General features: G+C 40.8%; 1 protein-coding gene and 1 long non-coding RNA gene across 6 annotated transcripts in view; one reads left to right on the top strand and one right to left on the bottom strand.

The window, feature by feature from the left end:
- Positions 1 to 16,205, bottom strand: part of GRM7 (glutamate metabotropic receptor 7) — an 892,306-nt gene that overhangs the window by 184,656 nt on the left and 691,445 nt on the right. The gene's annotated exons all lie outside the window — the stretch shown is intronic.
- LOC134758028 (uncharacterized) overlaps positions 1 to 16,205 on the top strand; it is a 94,474-nt gene that overhangs the window by 57,007 nt on the left and 21,262 nt on the right. The window contains exon 1 of one of the 2 annotated variants that reach the window (XR_010132748.1): positions 15,440 to 15,677. The exons of the other annotated variant lie outside the window; for it this stretch is intronic. This is a non-coding gene — a long non-coding RNA (uncharacterized lncRNA). Of the gene's footprint in view, positions 1 to 15,439; positions 15,678 to 16,205 lie in introns of those variants that run through there. 2 annotated transcript variants of the gene reach the window in all.

The following is a 16,205-nucleotide window of genomic DNA, read 5'->3' as shown; positions in this document are numbered from 1 at the left end:
CACCTAGCGTAGCCACCTACATTTCTCATTTTGCACCATTACCTCCCACAGATTGAGCCCAGTGGATTCCTAAGGCAGGCCCAGAGTCTTGGAAGACTTTCCATTCTGATCCACACACATCCACTAGATTTCGTCCTCCAGACACAGCTGTCTTTCCAGAAGGCAGATCTAATCATCTAATCTAGTCATAGTAACCCTACTCTTCACTGTTTAAAATTCATCAAATGGGTTTTCATTGCTCATGAGTTAAAAACCCTAATTCTTGGCATGGCCTAAAGACCTGCTTTTTATGCCTCATGCCACATGCTGCAATCCTATGAGCATTCTCCAGAGGTTTACCATAGCCGAGCTTTACAGCCATATTCTGCTCTCTCTCATGGATGGCTTTTCTTTCTTTTGCCCAAGTTAGCTCCTCCTCCATCCTCCAGCCTTCAATGCCTCAGTCACTTCTGCAAGGATACCATTCCTAATCTCTGCTTTAGGTGAAACTCCCTTAAAATGGAGTCTCATACTATCATTGTCAATGATGCAGTTTCATACTGTACATGAGAGAACATTAGATTATCATCTATTCTCCTTGCCAAGTGCCACGTTCAGTGAGGGCAGGGACAACGCTTTGGTTCACCAGTTGAGTCCTCATCAGTTAGTACAATGCCTGGCACCAAACAGACAACTAATAAGTATCAGTCAAATAAATACCAAAATAATGGCTATTTACAACAGAGGATAGTAATGACCCCTCATAGCAGGTAGCATAGTTTACTATGTGCCATGCAATTTTTTGGGCACTGCAAAAATGCAGTCTCACAATGAGTCTTTGCACTAAAGAGATGTAATAATATCTCTTAAGCCCCACTTTACAGAGGTGAAAATGATGAAAACATAGAGGTTACTATGGTCTGAATGTTTATATCCCCTAAAATTCACATGCTGAAACCCAATCACCAATATGATGTTATTAGGAGGTAGAACCATTGGGGATGATTAAATAATGAGGACAAAGCCTTCATGAGTGAAATTACTGCCCTTATTACAAAAGGCCCAAGAGAGATGCCTTGTCCTTTCTACCATGTGAGCATGCAAGGATAAGGCATCATGTATGAACCAGGAAGCCAGTCTTCACCAGACTCCAAATCTGCCAGCACCTTGATCTTGGACTTCTGTGAGAAATAAATGCCTGTTGTTTATAAGCCACTCAGTTTATGTTTTGTTACAGCACCCCAAATCAAATAAGACAGGTTAATTGAGAGTGTAATCTATGCTAATCACCTAAAATGCTGGTTCCCCTTTAAACTTTAAAGTTAAAAAATAAGTTTTACTAAGATTAGCAATGCTTTTGGCCCTTCCTATAGGGTGTCTTTTAAGTAAGTAGATATGGTGGCTTCTCACTGCATAGTGAGACAGCTATACAGATGGCAGGAGTATGAGCTGGGACTACTGCACATGCAAGAAAAAAGTTAGCAGAGTAATGACTTGAGGTGCTGCTGAGTGTTCTACTGTTATGAGTAATGTTTTATGAGTTACTCCTTAACTGTAAGCATCTGCCTTAAATATAAGTGTCAGTGGGTAAAAATATTTGCCAATTCAAGATTCCTACTGCCAAACCCAAATCCTAAAATTTAGGCAGTTGTAACAATGTTTTAATTTGCCATTGAAAGGTGCACAGAATTGTTAGGACTAAAAAGAATCTTGAAGAATAGCTTGTAGTTGAACACATCATTTGACAAAAGAGAAAAACAACAACAGCTATTGCAAAATGTGAGTTAAAATGAAAATCATGTATCTACCCCATTGGAGTCCTTGTTTGTAGGCTGTCATGGGAGCCCTAAACCAGAAAGTTAGGGGAAGAGATTCCATAGAGCCAGTTAACAAAGGATCAGGTGAAATTTTACATTGAGATGGCTTGTGGGGAATAGTAACAGAACTTAGACAACAGCGTTTCAAAATTTTAAAATTCTAATTCCTTCAGATCCCACCTTATTATTACTAGTGACAGCCACAATAATAATTTAACAGTAATGGTACACTTAGAGTGAACCAATCAGACCTATGCTAAATGTTGCTTAAGGGTTGTACCAGTTATTTCATTTGATTTCTCACAAGTGTCATCCACATTTTACAATTGAGAAGAATGAGACATGGAGAAACCAGCCAAATTAACCCAAAGTACCCAGCTGGTAAGGAGCAGAGTCAGGAGGAGACCCTGGCTGTCTGACTTCAGTATCTGTGCTTCTAATCTAAATTGATTCCTGGGAGGTGCCCTTTCTGACCACCCTAAGAGATCACTCTCCCTATTCACTGCCACTCTCCCTTGGGGCAGGAGGCAACTTGGGACTCTTTTAGACATCCAGCTGAACTGCATTTCCAAGCCCATCATGTATTTATGCTGTAAGCAGTAATGACATGGGCCACTGGCAGGCCATCCATAGGACTTTCTCCGTCAATATCCTGCCTTATGGCTATCAACCTGCTGATTACAGAGAAGGGAGGAGGCCCTCAAAATGGCAGCACCAACTAATGAAGAGAGTATGGATCCTTGAAAGACTGAATGGAGCCCAGGACCTACCATCCTCACACCAACCCCAATCCCTACTGTCTGTCACACTAGACTGTGACATGAGTATGAGTGATAAATCAACTTTTATTAGGCTAAGCAGCTGATATTTAGCGGTGGATTACTTACCCTAGCTAATTTCTCACTGTTGGTTTCCTCCATAGCACTGATTACAATTACACTTGTACTTTATTGTATATTACTCATTTGATGTTATCACATTTGCTCAACTGTAAGCTTCTAAGGGGAGTGACTGAGTCTGTTTCATCTACCACCATAGCAAGCGACTAGCAAGAGTCCAGCCTGAAGCGCCCATGTAGCGATATTTGTTACATGATTGTTGGGAAGATGGAAGCCAATGCAACAAAGTGAATGGGCATACACAAAGAGTTTCCTCCCCAGTGTGATGTGGCTACTTTAAACAGGGTTTAGGTTCAATAATCAGGAGTGCCAGCATCTACAAGCATATTCTTAAAAAAAAGCTTTAGGTTCAAGGACTGTATATATTCTTCTCCATGATAGGTATTTCTATGGAATTAGAATGCAGGACCAAATTATGTTTTTGGATCTAGCAACATCTACTTTGCATAGCTTCATCATAGCTTTGCATCATAGCTTTGCACAGAGGGTGGGGCACTAGAACGCTGCACTGAGACATGAGACCCTTTACCCCTGCCCTATGGAGCTACCCCCCATTAGTTGAGTTCTTGAAAACAAATTGGGAACTTAATCTACATTTATAATATGTCCATGTCCCTTCCTGCTATCACAGCTTCTTCAAGAAGATAAAATAAATGAAAAGAAAGATTTCCAACGTAAGAACTGATATGGGTTAGGCTTTGTGTCCCCATTCAAATCTCATATTGAATTGTAATCCCAATAATCCCCATAATCCTCACGTGTCAAGGGAGAGACCAGGTGGAGGTAAATGAATCAGAGGGTGATTTCCCCCATGCTGTTCTCAGGAGAGTAAGTACGTTCTCATGAGATCTGATGGTTTTATAGGAGGCTTTTCTCCCCTTCTCTTGGCACTTTTCCTTTCTGACACCTTATGAAGGAGGTGCCTTGTGCTCCCTCTTCACCTTCCACCATAATTGTAAGTCTCTTGAGGCCTCCCCAGCCATGCTGAACTGTGAGTCAATTAAGCCTCTTTCCTATATAAATTACCCAGTCTCGGGAAGTTCTTTATGGCCATATGAAAATGAACTAATACAATAAATTGGTACCAGGAATGGGGTGCTGCTATACAGACACTTGAAATTGTGGAAGCAACTTTGGAACTGGATAACAGGCAGAGGTTGGAACCGTTTGGAGGGCTCAGGAGAAGATAGGAAAATGTGGGAAAGTTTGGAACTTCCTAGAGACTTGTTGAATAGCTTTGACAAATCTGCTGACAGTGATATGGACAATGAAGTCCAGGCTCAAATGGTCTCAGATAGAGATGAGGAACTTGTTGGGAATTGGATCAAAGGTGACTCTTGCTATGCTTTAGCAAAGAGACTGGGAGCATTTTTCCCCGTCCTAGAGATCTGTGAAATTTTGCACTTGAGAGAGATGACTTAGAGTATCTGGAAGAAGAAATTTATAAGCAGCAAAGCATTCAAGAGGTGACTTGGGTGTGCTTCAAAGCATTTGGTTCTATGCATTCAAGAGATGGTTTGGAATTGGAACTTATGTTTAAAAGGGAAGTAGAGCATAAAAGTTTGAAAAATTTGCAGCCTGATTACAAGGAAAGAGAAACCCATTTTCTGAGGAGAAATTCAAGGCAGCTGCAGAAATTTGCATAAGTAACTAGAAGCCAAATGTAAATCACCAAGACAATGTGGAAAATGTTTCCAGGGCGTGTCAGAGGTCTTCACAGCAACTTCTCCCATCACTGGCCCAGAGGCCTAAGAGAAAAAATGGTTTTCTGGGCTAGGCCCCGGGCCTTGCTGCTTTGCACAGTCTCAGAACTTGGTGCCCTGCATCCCAGCTGTGACTAAAAGGGTCCAATGTACAACTCACACTGCTGCTTCATAGGGTGCCAGCCCCAAGCCTTGGCAGCTTCCACATGGTGTTGGGCCTGCGGGTGCATGGTAGTCAAGAACTGAGGTTTGGGATCCTCCACCTAGATTTCAGAGGATATATGGAAACACCTGGAAGTCCAGGCAGAAGTTTGCTATAGGAGTGGAGCCCTCATGAATGACCTCTGCTAGGGCAGTGCAGAAGAGAAATGTGGGGTCAGAGCCCCCACACAGAGTCCCCATTGTGGCACTGCCCAGTGGAGCTGTGAGAAGAGGGTCGCTGTCTTCCAGAGCCCAGAATGGTAGATCAACCAACAGTTTGCATTGTGTGCCTGGAAAAGCCACAGACACTCAACACCAGCCAATGAAAGCAACAAGGAGTGGGGCTGTACCCTACAAAGCTACGGGGTGGAGCTGCCCAAGACTGTGGGAACCAACTTCTTGCATCAGTGTGACCTGAATGTGAGACATGGAGTCAAAAGAGATCATTCTGGAGCTTTAAGATTTGACTGCCTGGCTGGATTTCAGACTTACATGGGTCCTGTAGCCCCTTCATTTTGGCAAAAGGTTTCAAGGGAGAGATCAGGTGGAGGTAATTGAATTATGGGAGTGGCTTCTCCCACGCTGTTCTCATGATAGTGGGCGAGTTCTCACGAGATGTGATGGTTTTATAAGGGGCTCTTCCCCACTTCACTCAGCACTTCTCTTTCCTGCCACCTTGTGAAGAAGATGCCTTGCTTCCTCTTTGCCATTTGACAGTATTGTAAGTCTCCTGAAGCCTCCCCAGCCTTGCTCAGTGAGTCAATTAAACTTCTTTCCTTAATAAATTACCCAGTCTCAGGGAGTTCTTTATAGCAGTAAGAAAATGGACTAATACACGAGCCTACCATGTACCAGGCACTGTGATAATATCATTCACATTTATACTTTTATTGACTTCCCAGGCAATCCTCTGACCCAGGAAACAAATAAGAAAAATTGATATTTATAGCTCTCATTTATTGTGCAACTATTATGGACTAGGCATAAGCATTGTCATATGTGCTTTATATATAAAATATATATAATTTTATATATTAATATGTTATATTTATTACAACAAATATATGAAGTAAATGTCAAGAATTGTAAAGGATCTGAGATTTTACCCTACTTGTACACTAACAAGTTAGCTTGCACAGTCTCATGAATGTTGGAAGAAGACACAAGACTCCTAGGTCAGAGACAAAGGACAGTCTACTACTCACAGGAATAGCAATAGCCAGTCACATCATTTGTCTTGGTTTCCAAAGTCTCAATTCCCACAGGGTGTGAAAAAGGTCCAGATGCATGCTATACAACCTGTAGGTTGTTTTACACGTGAAAAACCCTGAGTTTAGGAAACCTCATTATTTTATAAGGGGTCTGTATGCAAAACTCTTCAATTTTTAATGTGGCAATTATTTTTATTATCCTGAGCAGAACACAAATTTTCCTCTGCTCCTTAAGGAGAAACTTGCCTCTATTTTCCACAGTGTGTGCTATATAAATATTCTTGGAAAGATGGAGTTTTGAAACAAAAGCTGAATTTATTATTCATAAGACATGCAGAAATTTGAAAAATTGATGGAGAATTTTTCATATTTTATAAATATGATAACAAAGCTAAGAATCACTAAGTAATTTACCTAGTTAACTAACCCATAGGAAGATGAATGGGGATTCTAACCCTGATGTTTCTAACTCTAAAACCCACACTAATATCCACTGTGAAATACTGCTTCCACATTTTATTGAGTAGGAGAGTGGGGCTTAGAGAAATTAAAGATTAAGTCAATTGAGACTGAAGGAGCATGTAAGCAAGGGAGCTGGGATTTGAGTATGCACCATCCAACTACAGATCTGGTAGTCTTGCCACCACACCACAGCTATAGACCAAACACCAGCGTACCTGAGTTTGCTGGGTGATCCAGGGCATTTCAAAAAAAGCATACAGAGCAAAGAAAGGTCTGGAGAAAGCAGGAAGCCCAGTTGGCTCAGGTGAGGTGAGGAGGCCTCAATGTGGTGGAAGGAGAAAATACACACACACACACACACACAGAGAGAGAGAGAGAGAAGAAAAGGGAGAAGAAAAAAAGGAAGAAGAAGAATAAGAAGAAGGAAGAGGAGGAGAGAAAGGCAAGGAAGGAAAGAAAGGAGAGAGAGAAAGGAAGAAAGGAAGAAAGGGAGGGAGGGAGAGAGAGAGAGAGAAAGAAAGAAAGAAAAAGAAAAGAAAAAGAAAGAAAGAAAGAAAGAGAGAAAGAAAGAAAGAAAAGAAAGCAAGCAAGTAAAAGAAAGAGAAAGGAAGAAAGGAGGGAGGGAGAAGGGAGGAGGGAAGGTGAAAGGGAGGAAGAGAGGAAGGGAGGGAGGAGGGAGAGGAAGAAGAGGAGGGGGATTGGGAGAGGAGGAGGAGGAGAGAAAGTGGCTAGAAATGAGTTTGGAAGTTGCTTTCTACCTTTTAGGGTTTTTTTTGGCCTCTGGGCAGTTACCCAATTCTTTAAAAATGGAAAAGCTCTCTGCACTTACATGGACAGCACTTAAATCCATTACTAAGTGGGGGTGGGGGAGCCAAGCTAAAGGACAATAGCTATATTACACTATACTTTATGTAAAAAGAGGGAGGATGACGGTGGTAAAAATCCAAATTTTATTTACTTGGATATGCAAAAAGAAACTGGAAGGATATATAAAAAGAGCAGCACTGATACTGGTGGTGTGGGTATCAGAAAGAGGACAGATGTGTTCATTTCATAGCTTTCTATACCTTCTGGTTTTTTGGACCATTTGAATATATTTCCTTTGAAATTAAATTCATAAAACACAAGCATTACAGATGCATATCTTTTCTACAAGGTCAATTTTCAGAATTGGGAAAGTTTGTCTTCTCGTATTTTCACAAGCAATTTCAAAATCTTCTGGCATCACTGTCACTTGTGAAAACAGAATTGATTTTGCCTTTAGAAAATAGAGCATGGACTCTGGCTAGTTGCTGGATTTTCTCTTTCAGCATCTTGCCTATTTTGAAAAAGATACAGGGAGAAGTTTTTTCTTCCCATGTGGTTTTCTAGGTAACTTTTGGGAAAATCTTCCAAGTCGTAACCTATTGATGTCTTTCCTGATAATAGTTAAGGTGCTTCAGTTGCACTCATCTCTTCTCCCTCTCCCCACATACAGGCTCAGAGGTATAGTGGTAAATGTTTACAACCAGTTATCTGAGAGAAAACACAAAAATAAAAACACCTTGATTTGCAGCATTTCTTGATTTCCATACTATAAACACTATGATTGATTTTAAGGTGCCTATGTGATATTATGAGGCAATGTAGCATACAATTATACAGTATTTCTACCATACAAACTCAACAGATACAAATAAACTCAGATGAAAAGAAGGCAGTAAAATGTAGTGAAATAATTAGGAAGTGATGAGTTTTAAGTATTTATTGCTTTTGCTTTTAATTTAATGTATTGAATGTAAGTTTGTATTATTTAATTTTAATAATGGTTGTTTTTATAAACGGACTCATAAAATTTCTAAAATTCTAATAGTTAGCTCTCTCATAGGCTGGCATGTGATGGTAAGAGATAGGTCCAGCCTACTACTGCCAGATCCAAATCTCTCCTCAAGGATACATACTCTCTCTCTCTACTCTACTTACCAAGAAAACTTTGGGAAAACTGAGTAAGACACCCCAGACAAGTACAGTGAATAATAACCACCACCATGCATTGAGTCCTGCAGAGTTCTAGGCACTGTGAAAAGTGTCCTGATTTTATTTAATCTTTGCATTCACTTTGAAAAGCTTCAAATATTGGTTCCACCACAAAATGCAGAGAGTGAGGCTCAAAGTTCTTAGAAAAGGGGCACACCCAGAACTGCAACCAAAGCCATACACTTGCTTCTTCCTGAATGCCCACACACTATTGCTTCAAAATGGCTGTAGGAGATGATTTACATTGAGTTAGATAAATGGGAGGTAGTCCTAGGGGATCACAATTGGAAGAAGAACCAAAAACATCTTTAGATGGTGTAGCAGATGGCTCTGCTTCCCACCCTCCCCAGAAAACACATTTTTCCTATTTCTAGAAGAGGCATTTTGCCTGAGATTTTCCATTAAAATATAGTCTGGATTTTCCCTCAGAAATATTTCTTTCAGACATTGTCTTAGTCTGTTTGTGTTGCTATAGAGAAATACCTGAGGCTGGGAAATTTATAAAGAGGTTTATTTAGCCCATGATTCTGTAGGCTATACCAGAAGCCTGCACTAGCACCTGCTTGGCTTCTGGTGAAGGCCTCAGGCTGCTTCCACTCAGGGCGGAAGGCAAAGGGGAGCTGGAGTGCGCAGAGGTCCCATGGTAAGAGAGGGAGCAAGAGAGAGACTTAGGAGGTGCCAGGTTTTTCTTAACCACCAGCTCTCATGGGATCTAATAGAGCTGACATTCACTCATTACCTAGAGGATGGCACGAAGACATTCATGAGAAACCTTCACCCATGACCCAAATGCTTCCCATTAGGCCTCACTTCCAGTGTTTGGGATCAAATTTCAACATCAGATTTGGAGGAGACAAACATCCAAACTACAGCAGTTATACTCTTGGGTGCCAGCAGTGTTGGCCAGCTGTTCAAGATCCAAACTTGTCCTTGCCTGCCTTGTCTTCTTTCCCCATTCATGGCCACCACTCTGCCTTTTTTGGGCTTCATTTCAGAATCCATAGTCAGTCCTCTCTCTGTTCCAAACAAGTTCTTCTGGAAAGGATCTCCAGTTAGTGAAATGACTCACTTGCTGTTGAGTCCACTGTATTTTAAATATCCAAAGGAATGACACTTCTTATGATGATAGATTAGGGGAGAATTTATTCTTTTATCTGTTTCTTTGCTTTTGTTATTTTGCTTGGCTATTTTTTCCTTTTGTACATGGGAGAGTCAGATGGGTAAAAGGATAATTTTATAGGCCACCATTATCCAAATTTTGCTACATACTGGAATTATCTGGGGATCTTTAAAAATTACTGATGGCTGGCACACACCCTGACCTGGACTTTCTGATTTAATTGATAAGGTGTTGGACCTGGGCATTAGGATTTTTTTTGGAAGCACCATAGCACATTCTTATGTGCCCCAAAGTTTAGCACTCTTCTAGCTATTAATAATTCAGTCTTGGCCTTGCGGTGGCCCACGCCTGTAATCCCAGCACTTTGGGAGGCTGAGGCAGGTGGATCACGAGGTCAGGAGATCAAGACCATCCTGGCTAACATGGTGAAACCCCATCTCTACTAAAAATACAAAAAATTAGCCAGGCATGGTGGCGGGCGCCTGTAGTCCCAGCTACTTGGGAGGCTGAGGTAGGAGAATGGCGTGAACCTGTGGGGTGGAGCTTGCAGTGAGCTGAGATGGCGCCACTGCACTCCAGCCTGGGAGACAGAGTGAGACTCCGTCTCAAAAAAAAAAAAAAGAATTCACTCTCTGGGGGCTGTGCTGAGAAAGGCCACTGTGCCAGGGGCTTTCTCATGCATCTGGCATAGGACGGGTTCATTAATTAACACTTCAATTAACTGAATTTTCACTGAGCCCTCCCTTCCTAGTTTAGGCCTTGGGGACTCTGTAGGATTCAGATTGCATTCTGATTTAGTTTCCCAAGGCCTCCCTGCTTCAAAACAAAAGAAAACAAGCATCCCACCTCCCAAAAAAGAGCTGTTTACTAAATAGAGTATAACTCAACTGGCAAACAAGAATGCTTTTTCAATGGCTTATTAAGTTACTCTAACATCGGCATTTACATGCAGATAATTAATGGACCAATTACAAATTATTTGGTTTTGTTCATTAAAGCAGAACCACGATTTATTAAAGCAGGAACCAAAACAAATGCTCTTATTTTGCAAATGCTACATAGTTGTTACAGAAAAACTAGAATATGGAAACTCAGCTTGTCTGTAAGAAAAAAAAGCTCTAGGCTTTTCTGTATCCATTCAGTGGAAAATATGACTAATTCAAAGTCAGTGTTAATTTGTGAATTTAAAAACTCTTGGGAGGAATTTAGATCTGCTGCATATTCTCTTGGGCAAGCCAAGGTCAGGAGAAGGCTTTGTTTTTCACTTGCTTCTCTGTAGGGCATAGCAGCCTTGACGCTGTATTAGCCGCTTCTCCCACAGCAAGTTTTCTTGTTTCTGGACTGCTGAGAAGTATGAATAATGAAGACTTGAATTATTCAACAGAAGGTGGCTCCATTGGGTAAGTTCGGCCAGAGACTTCCTGAAACTAGCACAATCGTTTTCCTTAGTAGTCCCCATCCTACTGCCATGGTCAGGTGTCTGTAACAGAAGTCCCTGAGGGATGCATAGATGGATGGCTACACAGTGAAGCAAATCTAGCAAAATGTTAGGCATAGAATGCAGATGGTGAGTCTAGGAGCATTGACTCTACCATTCTTTTGACTTTTCTGTGTATCTGAAAATTTTTATGATGAAGTATGAGAGGATAGGGGAGTGTCCTCGTTTTACCGTTTTCTGAATTTAGACTCCTTGCATATGCATTAAAAGTAATGGACACTTTTAGTATGGTTTTAATAAATTTGGGCTGAGTTAATGATAATAATAACTAATTAGTAATAACTGATAAATAATGAACCAGGCAGTACACTAAGTGATTTATATACTGTATTTAGTACTCACATCAAACCTGAGAAGTAAGTACTATTATTAGGAAGAAATTGAGGCTCAGGGAAGAAAATTGACTTGCCTGAGTGTCTGATTTTCAAAAGGTTAAGTTTGTTGGCCTCATTATTCTTTCTTTTAATTGTGCCTCTAGAAAAATACACAAATTTTAAGTGTATAGCTTGTGAATTATTACAAAGTGAGCACACCCATATAATCAGCACACGGATCAGGAAATAGAACCTTTCCAGACCCTCAAAATTGCCTTCTTCTTTCTCTCAATCACTACCCTCCTTGCCCCAAGCCATCTCCTTGGCTGACTTCTACCTCCATATATTCAATTTGCTAGACCTCATTCTTTTGGTGTTCACATTCCTGAGGCAAAGCTCTCTTTTTGCAAAGTAATAGGATTCTTATCACAAAGACTTTCTGGTTAAAAAACAAGTCGAATAAGCCACTACTGCATTGTGCAAGGTTGCTTTCTCTTTTGCCTACAGAGGGCTTTCAGGTAGCAGAACAAAATCACTGTAATGAGACAGAAATGGTGCCTGTGAGCAAAGGTATCATGTCTCCTTCGCTAGTGGGGCAAGCACTAGACTCTTGGAATTGTTCCGATCAAGGATGAGTTAAACCCTACATTTTAATTCTTCCTTCCGTTTATTCATTCATTAAATACTTAACATAGTACAGAGTACACAGAGTATCAGGCATTGGCATGTGCACTCAGTGTGTCAACAGTTAGGTTAGAGATAAAAAGAGGAAAATAAATCTCTGAAATAATTTTGATCAATGCTACTGAAAGGTTTTGACAAGTTTCAGAAGTGGAAGCAAATATATATTTTCTACTGCTCTGTAGCAGGAATAAGACTAAGCAATTTTTTTACATGACTCTGTTAATCCTCAGTCCATCAATTGATTCACTCAGTCACCCATCCAATAAATGCCACTGCATTTCTTATGTGCCCTGTGCTAAGGATACTGTTCAAACAAGATACATATTTCCTGTTGACATATAACTTGCAGTATTAAGCATGCATTTTTTAACAAGGAGTGATAATGCCCCTAAGGGGGCAAAAATTGATTTTAGAGGTTCAAAAATTTTTAGAACTTACAATGCTTTATGCCCTTCCAAGGAATCACATTGCATAAATTGATATACAAATTGATATCTGTGGTATTTAAATCATAAGGAGAGGGGAGAACAATTAGAGAAAAAAGTGTCAAAAATACTTAAGGGGCAGTATTGAAAAAAAGTAAAGAAATACTTATCTAAGGAGGAAAGAGACAACATAAAAATAGCATGATTATTAGACTCAAAGAGGTACAGTAACCAATGAAAACAGGTAGCTGTGAGTCCTGTGTAAGTCAAGACTTGGGAGTGATCTTAGTTTGCCACCTGAAGGGATTCTTGGAATATCAGCAACTTTGATTTACAGATGGGACATAGGGCTTAGCCAGGCTGGGAACTACCCAGGATCTTCCATCCAGTAAGTCAGAGGCAAATCTGACTTCAAACCCAGGGCCCTGCAGGTTGGGTGCTACTTTACCTCCTCCTAATTTATAATCCCGGTGCTTTGGAAGGCTGAGGAGGGAGGATGACTTGAAGCCAGGAATTTGGGACTAGGTAACATAGCAAGACCTCATCTCTCAAGAAATTTAAAAATTAGCCAGGCATGGTGGTGCACACCATAGTTCCAATTACTCAAGAGGCTAAGGCAGGAGCTTCCCTTGAGCCCTGGAGTTCGAGTCTGCAGTGAGCTACCTGCCACTGCATTCCACTTGGGTGACAGAGTGAGAACCTGTCTCTTAAGAAAAAAGTAAAAATAAAATAAACCCAGGGCTCTTTCCACATGATTTACGCCTAAGCGTGAGCATGCTCTCTTTTCTTAGAAGCAGTAGTACTGGGGTCCTATCTCATTTGTCTTCTCTGGGTACCAAACAATGAACTAGGTCCCTCCTGGCTTGAAATCAATCAAGAGCTTTATGTCTAGATTTCCTGACTTAATTGTGGAACTTATACAACTGCCTTTTAATAGTGAAAAGCTCTGATTAAGGCAAATCTATTTTTCTTGCCCAGGGAGTACACTCAGACTCAGCTTTTACTGGGTCAGTATAAGCCCGGGGATGAAACTGTGCCTCTCATTTAAAGGTAACTCAAGTGCAGCACCATCCCCAGACTTGTACTTTGTTTTCTGTCCCTTGAGGCAAGCGCTCACCATGGCTACAGGTTTTCATGTTGATTTATTGCTTTGGAAAGGTCTATCTATAGAATTCTCTCCTCCTATTAAATCCTGGCAAAATCTTCCTTCACAACTTCTTGCTAAGTTTTACTCCATAAAATCAGAAGTGTGGATCTTTCCCAGTTCATGGACTGCTGTCTTTTCACTTCAAGGATGTGAACTATTATCTGAAAGGGGCAGGTTTCCAGGCCTGCAGCCTGGTGGCAGAATTGCTGCCAAAGCAATTAGCTGAATGCGCGGCTGGAAAGTGAAAACGTGGCCTCAGGATGATGCTGTCCTCCAGGTTTTCAGAGCAGGCACAGAAGCTGCATAAGACAGGATTGGTCCTTTGGGAACTTCCTGGCCAGCCCATCTTATATCTTTGCTTTTTGATACATTGCCAAATATTCCCCTCATTGTCATCTCCACCACCACTTGTGCCCTGGCTACTTCACCTCCTCCTAATTTACTGAGCCAAATTGGTACTGTGATGACCCCTGTTTGACAGACAATGTAATCGAGACTTAGAAGAGTCAAGTACCTTGCAGTAGGCACACAGTAAGTGGTAAAATTTAGTGCTGTCTTCTATTAACCTCTCTGCTCTAAACCAGTTATTGTAAAACTGACTCCCTAATAGGGATGTACGTTTCAGATAGGACACACCATAATTGCTTCTGGCTTATTCATTCATTCATCTGTTCATTCATTCGTCCATTCAAATAAAAACTTATTGTGATAAGCACTATGTGACAAGCACTGTGCTGCAATTATGGGGAACCAGAGTCAGGATACCAGCCCTTCACAGAGTTTATGTTTGGGGTTATGGTAAGGGTGGGAGGATGGAGAGCAGAAAGTACGCAAGTCGATAATGAAATATTTACAAACAAATTTATAATTTATTTATAACTAAAAATTGCTACGCATGGGCTGGGTGCAGTGGCTCACGCCTGTAATCCCAGAATTTTGGGAGGCCGAGGCAGGCAGATCACGAGGTCAGGAGATCAAGACCATCCTGGCCAACGTGGTGAAACCCTGTCTCTACTAAAAATACAAAAATTAGCCTGGCGTGGTGGCATGTGCCTGTAGTCCCAGCTATTTGGGAGGCTGAGGCAGGAGATTCGCTTGAACCCGGGAGGTGAAGTTTGCAGTGAGCCAAGATTGTGTGACTGCACTCCGGTCTGGCGACAGAGTGAGACTCTGTCAAAAAAAAAAAAAAAATGCTATGCATGAAACTCAGGGAATTAAAAAGAAAAAGAATGAAAAAGTAGAATAAAGGCATGCTTAAGAAAGGGTGGAATAGAAAACACATCTCAGAGGAGGTGCTATCTTAAATTAAGACCTAAAGACAGAGGGGGAGCAGGCTATAGGAAGTCCATGGAAGTGCATTATTCCAGGCTGAGAGCAGCAGGTTTAAAGACCATGTGGTAGAAACTAACAAGGCTGCTTCAGAAACTGAAAGAAGATCAGTACAATGATGGAGCAGGGAGAAAAGCACTGGATCATAGACAGCTGAGAAGGTCTTGAGAGGTATTTGTTATGGGTTGAATTGTGTCCTGCAAAAAGACATGTTGAATTACTCACTCCCAGTACTTCAGAATGTGACTTTATTTGGAAATAGGGTATTTGCAGGAGTAATGCAGTTACAGTGAGGTCATACTTGATTAGGGTAGGTTCTAATGCAATATGACTAGTGTCCTCATAAAAAGAGAAAATAGAGACAAAGAGACAGACACACAGGGAGAATGCCATAAGATGCTGGAGGCAGAGGGTGCCAGGATGCAGCTGTGAGCCAGAGAATGCCAAGGATTTTCAGCCACCCCGAAAGCTAGGAAGAGGTGAGGAAGGTTTCTACCTTGAGTTTCTGATAGAGTATGGCAATGCTCTTGATTTGGGGCTTCTAGCCTTGAGAATTGTGAAATAATACATGTATATGCTTTAAGCCCCTCCAATTTGTGGTACTGTGTGACAACAGCCCCAGGAAACCATTGCAGCCTTGAAGACACCAGTAAGAATTATGCAGATTTCATTCTAAGTGATTGAAGGCAAGCCAAGGCAGCCAAGGGAACACTGGAGATTTGTAGTAGCTGAGATCATCAATTGGATTAAGGTTGTCACAATACAAATGGAGAGAAAGGGCCAGTTGGGTTTTTTATGTTGGAGCCAGTTTTCTACAGAAGACAGTGGAAAACACATGTAAACTACCACTAACCCACTCACAGTCACTTTGGGTAAGTTCTTAAAACTGAAGCTTAGATTTTCTCTGTAAACTGTGAATCATACAGAGTTGTTGTAAAAATTTACTTAGTGCCTGGTACATAATTCACATCTAATAAAAATGAGCCATTCTTGCAAATATTACTACTATTTTAATCTCACTCCCACCAAAATCTAACAAAGCGTGGTATAAAATATGGCCCCAAAATCATGCCCCGAGTTGAATTTAGTGTAAGCTTGGCTCCAAATTTCTATTCTTCTTACTTAAAAAAAAGTTTGAATAATATGTAATTTCTGGTATTTGACTATTTTGACTAAGAAAAATAGCATTTTTACATGGTTTCACCTAATGCCATATTACGTCTGCATGCAAAAAAAAAGTACACTATGAAATGAAGCATGATAAATATTGATCTCTAGCATATTTACACTTAATTTAAGAACCTGAATATTGCCAAACTCCTGACTTTTCCTGGCCCCCATATCACTGCAATCACCAACCCTTGGTTTTATTTTAAACATACATACTTTTTACATACAAA

Source organism: Gorilla gorilla, chromosome 2, assembly GCF_029281585.2.
Source record: "Gorilla gorilla gorilla isolate KB3781 chromosome 2, NHGRI_mGorGor1-v2.1_pri, whole genome shotgun sequence".
In the NCBI taxonomy this organism is placed as follows: Eukaryota; Metazoa; Chordata; class Mammalia; order Primates; family Hominidae; genus Gorilla; species Gorilla gorilla.
The sequence above is the reverse complement of the archived record's forward strand: the minus strand, read 5'-3'. Positions and strand labels throughout refer to the sequence as shown.